This window comes from Geotrypetes seraphini, chromosome 18 (assembly GCF_902459505.1).
Source record: "Geotrypetes seraphini chromosome 18, aGeoSer1.1, whole genome shotgun sequence".
NCBI lineage: Eukaryota > Metazoa > Chordata > Amphibia > Gymnophiona > Dermophiidae > Geotrypetes > Geotrypetes seraphini.
In genome coordinates, this window is record NC_047101.1 from 11211253 (window position 1) to 11226364 (window position 15112).

The window sequence follows — 15112 nt, forward strand, 5'->3', positions numbered from 1 at the left end:
TGGGGGGAACCCTACCCCCCACTACACCTAAAGTATTTATTTGCTATCTAGTGTTAGGGTAAGGTAAAGTGTTCCCATAATCATAATCATCATGTAAACCTTACCCTAACACTAGATAGCAAGTGAATGTTTTAACGGGGCGCAATTGTCATGTACGCACTTGTCGGGGCACAATTGCCCTGCTCGCAATTGTCGGTGTATCCCCCCAGAGTAAGGTTGTGCATCAGCGCTCTCTTTGACGTGACTTCCGGGACCAACGCCTAGAAAGTGACATCAAAGGGCGAGCCGATACTGATGTGGGCATGCTGCTCATGCAGGGAAGTTAAAAAAAGGTTTGGGAAAGGGAAGGGGGCACACATGCAGTGGGGGGGGGGAGTGTGCTGATGCTGTCTACTAGTAGTGAATAGTCACTTTGGGCAGCCACAAAACTTAGACACTTGAAGAAAGCACAGATGTTTATTCAGCATATGCGGACCCCTGAGCCCCAAGCTGGCTTCAGAAGTCCAGAAACCAGGAAGTTACAGATATATATATATATATATATATATATATATATATATATATATACATTCTTCTGGCTATACAACTGAATTCTAGAAAAAACTTTTCACGTGTTACTTTTCTTAACAATCATTGGTCCTAAGCTCACACTAGCAGGTGACTAGCAGGTCACTTATCTAAGCCCTGCAGTCTTTCTGTTACATGTCCAGGAGGGCGGAATACAATATCGTATGCTGAGATAGCCATAAGAAGCTAGAATGCCCAAGCTAAAACACCCAGTGCAGGCAGGCTAGAACATGAGATAAGTTAGGTCTGCAGCTAAACATAATTCAGCATTTTATTAAAGAGAAAACTTAGTTCAACACTTAGGAAAACCAGTCCCAGACTCCTTCAGTAGAAGTCTAGCACCGATGTCAGAGAGAAGTGGAATGCTTATGGGCTGCCGTACCTGTTAAAGGAACAGCCAACAACTGCTGTAAAACCCAAACTGCTAAGGCCCCATCCTCATATGATCATTTTAAAACTCATGTGCCTAAAATATTTTTGCTCTTAGCAATTTAAAAATATCACAGCCTACTACTGCTACTACTATTTATCATTTCTATAGCGCTGAAAGGCGTACGCAGCGCTGTTTACGTACATTTAACATGCAATAAATGGTCCCCTCTCAGAAGAGCTTACAAGCTAAAGCCTAAGGGATTCTCTGTATCTGGCTGAAGTGATAGATTCCTAGATTATAGTCAGTTGAGGGTTTCGCTAAAACCTGGCACAGCTGTTCTGCCATAACCTAGCATTATGACAAAGCCAAAACTTGTGATAGCTGTGGAACACGTGAAACAGCAATTAATCAGAAATGTTTCTAACAGGAACTTAAAAAGACCCTTAAGAGTCCTGTGTTGTGAGGGCTTTCTCCCACTGTGTGTGGCACATAAATTAGAGTCACCCCCCCCCCAGTAATTAAAGGCTGATAAACAGGTGTGTACAGGATAAGAAACAAAGAGGAGCTTGCTAGTGATAGCAGAAATGCATATGGTTTACAGTGAAAAAGAAGCCATGGAGCACAGCCCCAATCTAGTCTATCTTATCCCTACTCAATATGTTAAGATTAAGTTTCTTTCTTTTGTTTTAACTTTTACTAATTTTCTTTATCATTTTGTAAACCTTCTAGATACCTGTGATGGACGGTATAATAAAAATTATTAATAATAAATTGATAAACTGTCGGGTGGGAAATCACTTTTCTCACTTAACAATATCCACCAGGACTGGTACTATTTACAAGCACTGGCCTCTGGGGTCATTCACTTTAAAATCGAGCTTAAATGTACCTGGCCTCATTAACAGTGTTAAAATTCCAAGCCTAGCACAGCTCAGCACTAAATACTACCAGTCCAGGGCTCTAGATGTGGTGGAATGAAATATGCGTGTTAACAAAATATTTAAGAGCGGCAAAAAACACAGAGCAGTACATGTAGGCTAGTCTCAACTGGCTAAAGCCTTAATTTTATTTAAAAGCAGCCATAGGTAAACGTGGAAACTGTAAATCTGATTAGATTGACCGTATGCCCAACATGTTTCCTCGGTGTCTGCTTCAGGGCAGATTTTTACAACTGTAGACAATAATTCCACCTAAGGTGACCACCTAAAACACCTCTACGGTTGCAAGTAAGGAGCTCTCAAACCCCAGACATAACTTAAAAGAAGTCCCCGGAGGGTAAAAAAGTTATACTCATATTTACTGGTAAAACAGTTTTGATATGCAATCATAAAGGATAACCAAGGTATGCAAATTAGCCGTCTTCTAAGACCAAATCTGTTCAGTCACATTTCATGAACATTTGTGGTAGATATGCTGCATCCCAGACCTGTTTTGGACCATGAAAGATGGACGCCAAGAACTCCTTTACAATCTTAAATATGTTCGTCTCTCTTTATGTCTCTGCTGTAGGTCAACACATTCACATAATTAGTTGTTTTTTTTTAAAGGCAGGAACTATCCAATTTCTTCCCTACTCATATATCGTTTCTTTCTTGTCATTATCAAAGTAAATCCAATATGCTTTTAGGGATATTTTTATTAAAAGCTTGCATTGAAAACTCCATCTTAGAATCTTTTTTCACGATTTAAATAGTTCTATTGAGAGAAGCATTAATAACCTTTTTTATTCCCTTAGGCCTCTTTTACTAAGCCACGGTAGAGGTTTCTAGAGTGGTCCGGAGTGCTAAATGCTCCGACACTGCTCCAGTGCCCTTAGGAATTCTATGAGCGTCAGAGCAATGTCGGAGCATTTAGCGCACCCCTCTACTGCGGATTAGTAAAAGGGGGGATTAGTTAACAACAGAATTGACTTTAACGCAGCTTCATAAAAGTGGGGCCTTGATCTTAGGCTTTTTTATCGCTGGCTGCGGTGGTATTAGCTCAGACGCTCATAGGAATTCTAAGAGCGTCATAGCTTTTACCGCTGCGGCCGGTGATAAAAAAAAGCCTAACACAACTTCAGAAAGGGGAGGCGAGTTAGTTAACCTTCCTGTAGTAAATATAAAGAGGAGCCAAGAAGGTCCATGGTAGGAGGCCATTCTAAACAAGAATGTAGATGCCTATGTTCCTTTATGGAAAACTAGCATAACAGCAAGGTTATATGCCTATAATTTACACACAAGCCCTTACAGCAACGTAACTGAAAGTATTTTATAAGTTACATGCTCAAATATGACCCAGATTTATTAGTATGCCTTCTTGTAAAAAAAATGCTCTATTCTTGTAAAAATTCTTGTAAAAAATGCTCTATTCTTGTAAAAAAAAATGATCTAAGGTTGTTCAGAAAAACCTAAAATTGGAAAAACTGCAAATTGAAGTTTTTCTCATGAATTTGATTGTGCATGATCAGAAAATATTTTAAAAAAACAACAACACATTTTTAAAGCCCATCCTGGGATCCCTCAAAGCCAGTGATTACATAAAGCTCTGTTTTTTTTCTTAAAATTTGCTATTATTTTTGTTTAACAGAGCAAATTGGGATTTGCTCCAGCTACAAAATGTGATCCCTTTGACAACCGGATTGCTTTATGGTCTGATTAGAAAGTTACAACTAAGAGAATTTTTTTTGGTACAGGCCAGGTTGAAGCTGATGAATCAGTCCTCTCCATCCTGACCTTTTTGAATTTGATACTTCAAGATTTGGATCAACTGGAGGGCTCAGGAGCGTGTAAGTTGTTTCACTCCAGTATTCCAAGGACTTCTTTTAGAGCATTACAACAGTTGCGATCTAGAGATGACTTGATCATTACCTGGGCTGACAAGGGCGGAGCTATAGTAGTGCTCTCAAAATCTCACTATTTGGAAGAAGCTTATCAGCAATTGAATGTACGAGAGAACTATTCTGTTCTTCCAGTGGACCCAGCTTTGGAATTAATGATCTGTGTTTCTAACATCATAGAAACTCATCAAGCAAAACATTTTCTAATCACTAAGGAGCGGAGGTTTTTACAAGAGCTACATCCCAAAACACCTCGATTATATTTTTTGTTTCCAAAAATTCACCAATCTAGTACTCATTCTCCAAGTCGCCCAATTGTCTGTACCAGAGGTTCAGTGCTAGAACCATTAGCAAAATTCTTGGATGTTTTTTTGAAACCAGTGGCTCATAAGGCAAAATTTTATTTACAAGATACCTCACATTTTTAAAGAATTTTGCAGGATCTACCACAGTTGACTACAGGAGATTTGTTTGATACTTTAGACGTGGTGTCTCTTTATACCATGATACCTCATGAAGGAGAAATGGTGGTTATTGAAGTGACACTTCAGACGAGATCTGATCCTCGGAGGATTCCTACAGCCTTTTTGGTAGATCTGGCAAAACTAGTACTGTACCGTAGTTATTTTTATTTCGAAGGAAACTATTATCAACAAGATCACAGCGTAGCTATGGGAGCATCTTTTGCCTTCTTAGTTTCCACTTTCTATATGGCTTTTTTGGAAGACCTCAATTCAAATCTACCCTTTCCACTGGTTGCCGTATCTCAAAAAAGATACAGTGGAATTAGAAAAGGTACAGAGATGGGGACAAAATGAGAAAAAGTATGGGATGACTTTCCTATGAGGAGAGGCTAAAGCAGCTAGGACTCTTCAACTTGGAAAAGAGACAGCTCAGGGGTGATATGATAGAGGTTTATAAAATCCTGAGTGGAATGGAAAGGGTAGATATGAATCACTTGTTTATTCTTTCCAAAAATACTAGGACTAGGGGGCATGCGATGGAACTACTAAGGACTAGATTCACTAAGCCCACCGATTATGTCCCGACCACTTAGCGACCCCTTTGTGACCCTAACCCGATTCACTAACCTTCCTCCCGAGCGTAACCGCACCTGATCCAATCCATGCATGCAAATGAGGGGGAACGGCATGCAAATACAGGCAGGCAGAGTTTCACTAAAATAATGATGGACGGCTGGCCAATCGGAAAATAAGCGACTGCAGAGGACCGATCGCTCAGATCCTTTCCCACTGCCCTGCCCTCTGCTACCTGCTCTTGCCACCCTGCTCTCTGCCCAGATTCTCGGCTCTTGCCGTCCTGCTCTCTGCACCGATTCTCTGCCCCGACTCTCCTCTCGTCTCTGCCCCGATTCTCTGCTCTTCTCTGCCCCGGCTCTCTGTTCTTCTCTGCCCTTCCCCATTGTGCAAGCCCGTGGTTTTAACCTATAGGTTTAAAGCAGGTTAAAACCATGGGTTCAACAAAAAAGTTTCCAGCTCTGCCAGGCACGGAAGGCCAGCGCATGCGCAGACCATCTACAGATGGTCTGCGCATGCGTCGGTATCACTGGAGAGCAATCCGTGCGGTTGGTTGGGGGCGTGATTCCGATCGCCCTCATATGCATGAGGGCGATTCGTGAATCAGCCCCCTCAGCCATGGATCGGATCAGATCGTTGATGGATCGTATCCGATCTGTGGCCTTTGTGAATCTAGCCCTAAGTAGTTGATTTAAAACAAACTGGAGGAAATATTTCTTCACACAGCGTGTAATTAAACGCTGGAATTTGTTGCTGGAGAGAATGTGGTGAAATCAGTTAGCTTAGCAGTGTTTAAAAAAGGTTTGGCTAATTTCCTAAAAGAGAAGTCTATAGGCCATTATTGAGATGGCTTGGGGAAATCCACTGCTTATTCCTAAAATAAGCATTATAAAGTCTAGTTTTCTACTTGGGATCTAGCTAGGTACTTGGGACCTGGGTTGGCCATTGTTGGAAACAGGATACTGGGTTTGATGGATCTTCGATCTGTCCCCGTATGGCAATTCTTATGTTCTTATGTTATGTTAATGCTATCATCTAATAGTTAAAAGGTGCTGGTGTAGTGGAGCACCTGCAAAGATGAATGAACTTGCTTTGGACATGTTTGAATTTTGGTCCTCTTTTGAAGGCAGGTTAATTGCCTGAGCTGGATGGATGGTGAGTGAACAGCAGGTGAAGTGAGCACCATATAAAAACAACAGCAAAGATGGAGAAATCCTTACAAATGGTAGCTTTTATTAAAATGCTACCATAAATCAGTATTAGAATGCAGTAAAAAGAGAAATGATAAAGGCTCGTGCATATTTTGTTCAAAGTTATACTATAATAAAAAGTTATTGTAAAGAGAACTCAAAATATCCATGAAATGTAGGCAATGAAAGCAATGATAAATGCTGCTGAATTCTGAAGGTATCTCACAAATTCAAATTCTTGCTCTCATTTAGCAATGCAATGCTCCTATGGAAGAATTCAGTATAGCTAATCGAATCTTCCATTTGTGAGTTGCACAAACCTTTGCAAGCTCTCGGCGACTGATCGATGATCAAGAGGAAGAAGGGGGAGGAAAGGATAAGGGGACAGGGAAGACAAGAGGTGGTGCCAGGTGGCAGGAAAGGGGATGAACAGAAGCTTAAACAGTTAATTGGGCCTAGGTGGCGGGACGGGAGGTGGACAGAGGCTAAAACAGAAGCTCAAATCAGTTCATTGTCAAAGAGATGAGTCTTCAGGTTTTTCCTGAATGAGGTGTAATTTGCCTGACTCCCAATGCTGATTGTTAAAATTTGGGCACGAATCCAAGTTGCACATGCAAATTCATTGACCGACGAACCCTTAACTAGTAATAACTGGGCGCTAAGAACCAGTTATTGCAGTTAATTGGCGTTGATTAGAATTTGTGCACACAGCTGACAGCATGCTATTCTATAAGGCTGGGCATCTAACTCTCATAGAGCATATCTGAAAAGGGGGTGTGGTCAGAGGCATGTAGGGGCGATCTGAAAAGTTGCATGCCTAACTTGGGTGACAGCATTTACACTTGGTTTCAGCAGGCGTAAGTCCAGCGCCCAAAAGTTAGGCATGGGATCCGCACCTAAGTGCCATTCCATATCAGGTGCGTAGTGCTTAGTGACAAATTTGTTCAGCACTCGCGTTTTGGCGCTATTTATAGAATTTCCCCCTAGTGTCTACTTTCCCCACATCGCATACTTTCAACATCCGCTCTGTCTGGGCTTTAATGCTAAAAAATGTAAAGTAATGCACCTAGGCAAAAAAAATCCACACAGAACTTACACACTAAATGGTGAAACCTTGTCCAGGACCACGGTGGAACGTGACTTAGGAGTGATCATTAGCGACGATATGAAGGCTGCCAATCAGGTAGAGAAGGCATCATCCAAGGCAAGACAAATGATGGGCTGTATCCGTAGGGGTTTTGTCAGCAGAAAACCTGAAGTCATAATGCCGCTGTACAGATCCATGGTGAGACCTCATCTCGAGTATTGTGTTCAATTCTGGAGACCACACTACCGAAAAGATGTGTTGAGAATTGAGTCGGTTCAGCGAATGGCTACCAGGATGGTTTTGGGGCTCAGGGAACTCACGTATGAAGAAAGGTTAAAAAAACTCCGGATGTACTCACTGGAGGAGCGAAGAGAGAGAGGGGACATGATTGAGACCTTTAAGTATATTACTGGGCGTATAGAGGTGAAAGATGATATCTTCAGTCTTACAGGGCCCTCAGTAACCAGAGGACACTCGCTGAAAATCAGGGGAGGGAAATTTCAGGGTGATGCGAGGAAGTACTTCTTCACTGAAAGGGTGGTAGATCATTGGAACGAGCTGCCTCAGAGGGTGATTGAGGCCAGCAGCGTGTTAGAGTTCAAGAGAAAATGGGATATTCATGTGGGATCTCTAGGAGAGTAAGAATCAGGGAGTGGGTCATTGGTATGGGCAGACTCGATGGGCTATAGCCCTTTTCTGCCGTCAATTTCTATGTTTCTATGTTTCTATATCTCGTGGCATTGAGTGCCACCACTGTACATTACCAGCATCCAGGATAATCTGCCTCACTTAAGAACCAGTCAAAGTTTGGCATGTGTTCAAAGCCTTTTGCGCCATTGCTAAATATTCATACGCTGGATCTTCAAGAGTTCTATTCTCCATAGTTTCATGATAATATAAAGCATTAGGAAAATGTAGACCAACTTCAGCGTAAATTTATTCTGAAAGTAAAGGAGAATCCAACCCAATCTAGAAAGAACAATCCTTCTTTTTATTATTCTTGGATAAATTCTTCCAATGGACAAACAATGGGACTCATTCACACTGAAGGCTTGAGTTATTATGCATTCTTCCTCTCTGTTAGCACAGAAAGGCAGAAGTGAATCAGATCTTTGGTTGTGCATTGTGAGCAGTGGCATAGAAAGGGGGGATGCGAACCGCCCCAGGTGCCAGGATGGTGGGGGCGCTGGCACCTCTCTGCTCCACCCTACCACACCTTGCTACCCTTACATCATTCCACCCCCACCTTGTATCTCTGTATTATCTTCTGCCTGTTGCTCACGCCAGCCTGGTTCCCCTCTGAATCTCTTCTGGGTCACAGATCAGGAAGTGACAATCAGAGGGAAATCTAACACTGACGCAAGGAGTATGCTTGCAGAAACCACTCGTGCTGGCAAAGATTAAGAGGTACGGGGGGGGGGGAGACCAAATGTGTGGAATGGGGGTTGGGAAAGAGTGGGGGGAGGCGTGGAGAGGAGGGTATGGGGACGCATGGAGGGACTCGGGCACAGGGGGGCACGAGGGACACAACCACCTCATTCGCCTCTTACCCTTACTATGCCACTGATTGTGAGGGCTAATATTATTCGATAGCATTTCCATCCCAGCTAGGGCTGAGTCTAAAGAAATATTGAAGCGGTGCCACAGTTTGTGACTCAATAGGGCCTGCATTAGCTGTCAATATGATAATTAAATATGCTGTTAACAAGAGCACCACATTAACAGTTAATACCACACCTTAACACTTAATATGCATTATCCACGGCAATAACCAATTAACATGGACTAGGCCATCAAATACAAAAGCACCAGGACAAGGCAGGGTAATCAGGTTCTTTTCAAGCCGTACGGCATATACAGCCATGCAACCCAGACTGTTTCGACCTGGATGGTACAGCAATGGGGTCTGGGGGACCAGCTGGGAGAATATGAGTGAGGAATAGAAACATAGAAACATGATGGTAGATAAAGGCCAAATGGCCCATCCACTCTGCCCATCCACTATCTCCACCTCTCCCTAAGAAATCCAATGTGCCTGCCCCACGCTTTCTTGAATTCAGACACTGTCTTGGTCTCCACCATCTCTGCCAAACTATTCCACACATCTACCACCCTTTCTGTCAAAAAGTATTTCCTTATATTACTCCTGAGCCTATCACCTCTTAACTTCATCCTATGCCCTCTCTTTCTGGAGCTTCATTTCAATTGAAAGAGACTCGCCTCAGGCATATTTATGTCATGTAGGTATTTAAATATCTCTGTCATAACTTCCATCTCCCTTCTTTCATCCAAATTATACATATTGAGATCTTTAAATCTGTCCCTATGTGCCTTATGATGAAGACATTACATTACATTAGGGATTTCTATTCCGCCATTACCTTGCGGTTCAAGGTGGCTTACAAAAGATTAATAAAACGGGGGTTATAATGGGAGAACTATTGATTAACTAGAGAGGTAAGTAGTAGATCTTTTAACATTTCTCGGGTTGTTAAGGGTAAGGCGGCTTGCAAAAGAATTAAAAGGGGGTAACAATGGAAGCACTATTGTTGTTACTAGTGAAGTAAAGAGTAGATCAATTGTCAATTTTAGAGTTATTAAGAGTACGTGATGTTATGGCTGCTTCAGGAATTTCTTGAAATGTATAGTTTTTATTTCTTTTCTGAATGTCTTGTAGTCTGGGGTGGTCGTCAGAAGGTTGGAGATCTGGTTGTCCAGTCTTGCGGCTTGAGTGGCTAGGAGGCCGTCGTGTAGTTTTGATTGTTTTACTTCCTTGATCGGGGGAGGTATGAATGGGGAGTGCGTTTTTCTGACCATTTTAGTAGCCTTCCTCTGAGCCAACTCAATTCTGTTTATATCTTTTTGAAGGTGCGGCCTCCAGAATTGTATATAATATTCTAAATGAGGTCTCACTAGAGTCTTATACAGGGACATCAATACCTCCTTTTCCCTACTTGCCATACCTCTCCCTGTGCACCCTAGAATCCTTCTAGCTTTTGCCTTTGCCTTTTCAAACTGTATGGCAACCTCAAGATCATTACATAATATCACACCCAAGTCCCGCTCCTCTTTTGTACATAGAAATTCTTCACCTTATACTGTTCCCTCGGGTTTTTGAAGTCCTTGCATTTCTTAGTGTTAAATCGTAGCTACCAAATTCAGACCATTTCTCAAAGTTCACTAAGTCCTTCCTCATATTATCCACACCATCAGGGGTGTCTACTCTATTGCAGATTTTGGAATCATCCACAAAGAGGCAAATCTTAACAGACAGTCCTTCAGCACTATTACATACAAAAATGTTAAAAAGAACAGGCCCAAGAACCAAACCTTGAGGCACACCACTGGTAGCATCCCTTTCCTCCGTGCGATCTCCATTGACCATTACCCTCTGTCGCATTCAACTCAACCAATTCCTGGCCCAGTTCATCACTTTGGGGCCTATACCAAGGGCACTCAGTTACATTTTTAGGTAAACACTGCAGTATTTCAGTATGGTTGTAATAAACTGGCTTGCAGATCTGATGCTCTGTTTTCCCAAGATGTTGTCCAAATTGGTTACTTGGCCTTTGACATTCATTCAGGTGTTCCATTTCTTATGTGCCAAAAATAGGTGGTTGGGCTATGTTGTTCTAAGACAGATATATTGGCCTAAATCTATAAGATGGGTGGCAACTGACTAGTTCCAGCATTGTATTCTATGTCTATAGGAAGACCCATTTACTTTGAGAATTAGATTTGCCAAAGTGCCCCTGGGTAAGCTATTTATTCAAATGACATTCCAACCATAAGCCTCTTAGTGAAGTAGTTAAGTTCAAACTAGAAAACCCAGTTTGGTTAAATAAATGTGCAAAGACCACCTACCTGCACTTAGCCAGAATTCCTAATAACTGAAGACCTGTATCTTTGCAATTATGCAGATAGAAGTATCTAACCTAAAATATGTTGCAATCTGGTAAGCATTTTCCTTGTTTCCAAATGCAAAACTCATAAGATGTTTAGCTGTTTGAAGTCAATATTATTGTATAATGTGCAAAGGTTGGTAAAGCTAAAGGCTCAATTAAGCTTAAAACTGGACGAGTTTGCAAAATCTTGGATAATAATTCCAATGCTTTTTTTTGACAATTACAAAATATACCCCAAGGCTCTTTTACACAAAGATTATGACAGCTGGGGAAAGGGTTTTTATTTATTTATTTATTTTGAATTGCTGTTTTCTGTAGCAGGCAATAGAACAATTCAATTCTCCTCTCTAAAAAAAATATTAATGTTCATCCATCATTACATGGTGGCCGCTGTACTTGCACGTATGAGGGGGTGCTGAGAGGTTCTCAGCCCAACCAACCAACTTCCTAAATCCTGAGCCTTATTTTGCCGCTGTAGCTGAAAAGTGTGTTATCTTATTTCGTTAAGAGCCAATTTGCTGAAACGAAATTCTATGTTTTTTTAACATTGTTTCATATCCACCTCAGTCTCTTTGAGTTTCAAGTTTATTTAAAATTTCTTATACCACCTAATCAGACTTCTAGGCGGTGTACAATAATATTAATACATAGAACAGATATAATAAACCAGATTTATAAAATTAACAGAGCTGGACAATAAGAACCTTTCAGAAAAGAAGTCGTATTTACTGTTGTATAAAACAGTATATTTTGCATGCTATTAAATATTTTTATTTGAAAGCTCAGCCCATGAAACCTTTTTAATGAAATATCACCCCCTAAATTTGCGGCTCTCTATGAAATGTTAGGTGATTCCACCTCGTTTATAGAGTAAATTTGCTTGCTGGAAACTACAACTTTTATTATTTGCCTATTTTTTTTTGGGGGGGGGGATGTGGTGGGGCTGGGGCTTTAGTACCACTTATTTCTATAAAGCTAAGAAACAGACCCTGCTCCTCAAACTTACCCTTCAAGACAAACAGGATGAATAAGGGATTAGGGTGTTACTTTTATTATGGGAATGACTAAAACAGCAGGAGTATTAAACAGATGAGTAAAGGGTCCACCCAGTCCTGATCTTTTAATTCATTTCTCTGTCATGTAAAGTTTGTAATATTTTTCTCTATTCTGAGCAATAAAATTAAATACCTAATACTTGTTCCCCATCTTAATGTTTCTCTCATAGCTTTCAGGATTCTTTTAAAACAATATATTTGTGCAGATCTAGTGAAATAATATGCAACGTTTTCTAGTCTGTATTATTACAATTATCACAGATGCGAGTGGGTTTGCTTAAACCGATGGGATAATTCAATTCTAACTTTAATAAAAGATCCAGTATAGTCTCTTTTTTCTCTCTAATTATTATTCAATTACTTAATTTTGCTAGTGATTATAAAAGCTTTATGGGTAAGGCTGTAAAGGCTTCTATAGCACAGAACAATGGAAACCCCCTACAGACTGCAGCAACCAGAAAATTAATTAAATGCAAGTCTATTGCTCTTCTAACCACATTATTCATCTTATCTGACCTGCGCTATCTTCTTTTATAAATATCAATTGGTTCTGAGAGCAAATACAGTGATTAGGTCACAGAGATAAGACCTGACACCTTCTTCCTAGCTCGACTGTAAGAATTGTACCTGGATTTATCACTGTGAGCCTAGTCAGAGAAATATTTTCTAAAGGAAGAATAGGTTCATAGAGCACATAAACTTACAGAGCAAACATCATAAATGCTAGCTTAGAATAGCAGATAACAGCTCATGTGAGTTGCCACAGAGCATTCGGACTACCTGCAATTACAGGTAGGAAGAAAAATGGTTCAGTCCATATTGTCTAATAACTCTATAGAAAGAGCTACACCTTACCGAAGTCCCCATAGGATGGTACATTCTTGAAAAGACTCAATTCCATAACAAACTTTCTGTAAACAATAAAATAGACTATAAATTAGCCTTTTTTGTTGTTGTTTAGCCACATATTTTTATATATCAAAGAATATATTTTCATCTGGCAGTTTTCCAACACTATAAGATTCATTTTATAGAAAAGATCATTGTACAATAACATTTGGGGGACTTATTTGGCTTTAAATATTGTTTTTGTATTTTCCTGATGTTTTGGTGTGCTGTTTTTTGTCATAAATAAACAATTGCAAAAAAAAAAAAAATAAAAAAATGGGTTGAATTAAGTTTAGATGTAGTACTTCTAAAATTAGAAGCTAGCATTTACAGATATTTAAGGGTCAAACAGGGTTTTCCTGTCTGAGGTGCAATTTGTAATTTATAACTGGTAGCAAAAGCCTGCAACGCTTGTTTATTAAATATTGCAGTAGTGATGTACGAAAACATAGGGCTCCTTTTACTAAGGTGCGCTAGTGGTTTTAATGTGCGCTGAAGATTAGCGCACACTAACCCTGCGCTACACGAAAAATACTAACGCAAGCTCAAAGGTGCGTGGCAATGTAGCGCACCTTCGTAAAAGGAGCCCATAGACTTCTGGGTGTATTATGGCGAGCAAATGTAGTTGTTTCGTTTCGTTTCAGGTCCTATATGTATTATTTTAAAAGGAACGGGGAAGAGTTAGTGATCCAGTTTACAAGCAAGAGTTGATAATAATTAAACGTTAATGTTTTCCTTTATTATTTATGCATGACATCATTTAAACCAACTTGTCAAGATACTGGAAAGCAAAAGGTGAGACTGACAAGAATATTGTAATCAGAAACAATTTTACATTTCTGCATGCTCGCAATAACTAGGAAACCTACCCAATGAAAAAGCCTCAAAATTGGCTAGAACACAGTCTTATTTTCTTGTCATATGCGCGGAAACAAGAATCCTACTAATACTAGATGTTACAGTATAAACAACATAAAAATTTACCAAGAAACTTAGAATCTGTTAAACGTCTATAGATGAAAAGGAACGTCTACCTTTCAACGAGCAACTTTTTGGTATTATTGTAATACAAAGGATTCAAACTTATTACACCCCTCCTCTGCAAATCTGATGTAACAATTAAGCAGTTTACCTCTGCAAAATCTGTCTTAGTTCTTCTGTTGTGGTAGGTTTAAATTTGCTCCCATGGAGGTGTTGTTTCACAAGACGGGTTTCTCTGCAGCTTCAGGCAGACTATATACATATTAACTCAAGAAACTCTGCTGAAATTTCAGCAAAACTGTTTTTGTTCTAACCATCCCGCGTGCAAAATGAGGTAACCCCCTTGGAATAATATTTTGTAACATATTTGTCAGCACTGACGAAGTGCAGGGACCCTAAAGAATTTGTAGAAGGTATAAAGATTTCAAGGTCTGCAATTTCAAGGCTAAGACCAGCAATCAGCTCTGCCAATGGATGTGGCCTGCTTAATTGGTATTTCATAAGTATTATGCTGACACGGTATTATTCAGGGCTGCTATAATGCCTATATTTTCATACAGTTTCATGGGAGTCCTATTATTTTCAGTTTGCTGATTTCTAGTTCACGTCATTTAGCATGTGAAATGCCAACGCCAAATGCCAACATGTCCCTAGAATATAATGTACGCATTAGGATTTAGCGCCCCTTAGGGCTCCTTTTACTAAGGCGCTCTAGCGTTTTTAGCGCACGCAGGATTTTAGCACGCGATAAACCCGCGCTACGCTTCTAGAACTAATGCCAGCTCAATGCTGGCATTAAGGTCTAGCACGCGCAGCAATGTGGCATGTGCGTTAAGGCCCTAATGCACCTTTGTGAAAGGGGCCCTTAGTGATTTTACTATTGTTATGCTGTTATCAAAATTGTAAGTTAAACTGTGCCTGCTGTACAAGCCTTGGGTGAATCTCTTCATAAAGACGGTTAATAAATCCCATAAATAATAATCTTTATTATTACACATGCTTGGAATTAAAATATTGACAAATACAATAACTTTCCTGTATTAACAACTTTTTAAATTTTGGGGTGAACGTTTTGGAAAGGAGGGTGGCTATTAATCATGAATTATACAAACAATGGAAATGGCGTTCAGATTGCTTAGAATGACCCTAAATTTTGGGGAGATTATGGTTGCAGGATAATAACCCGACCTGCCAGCTAATAATGTACATTA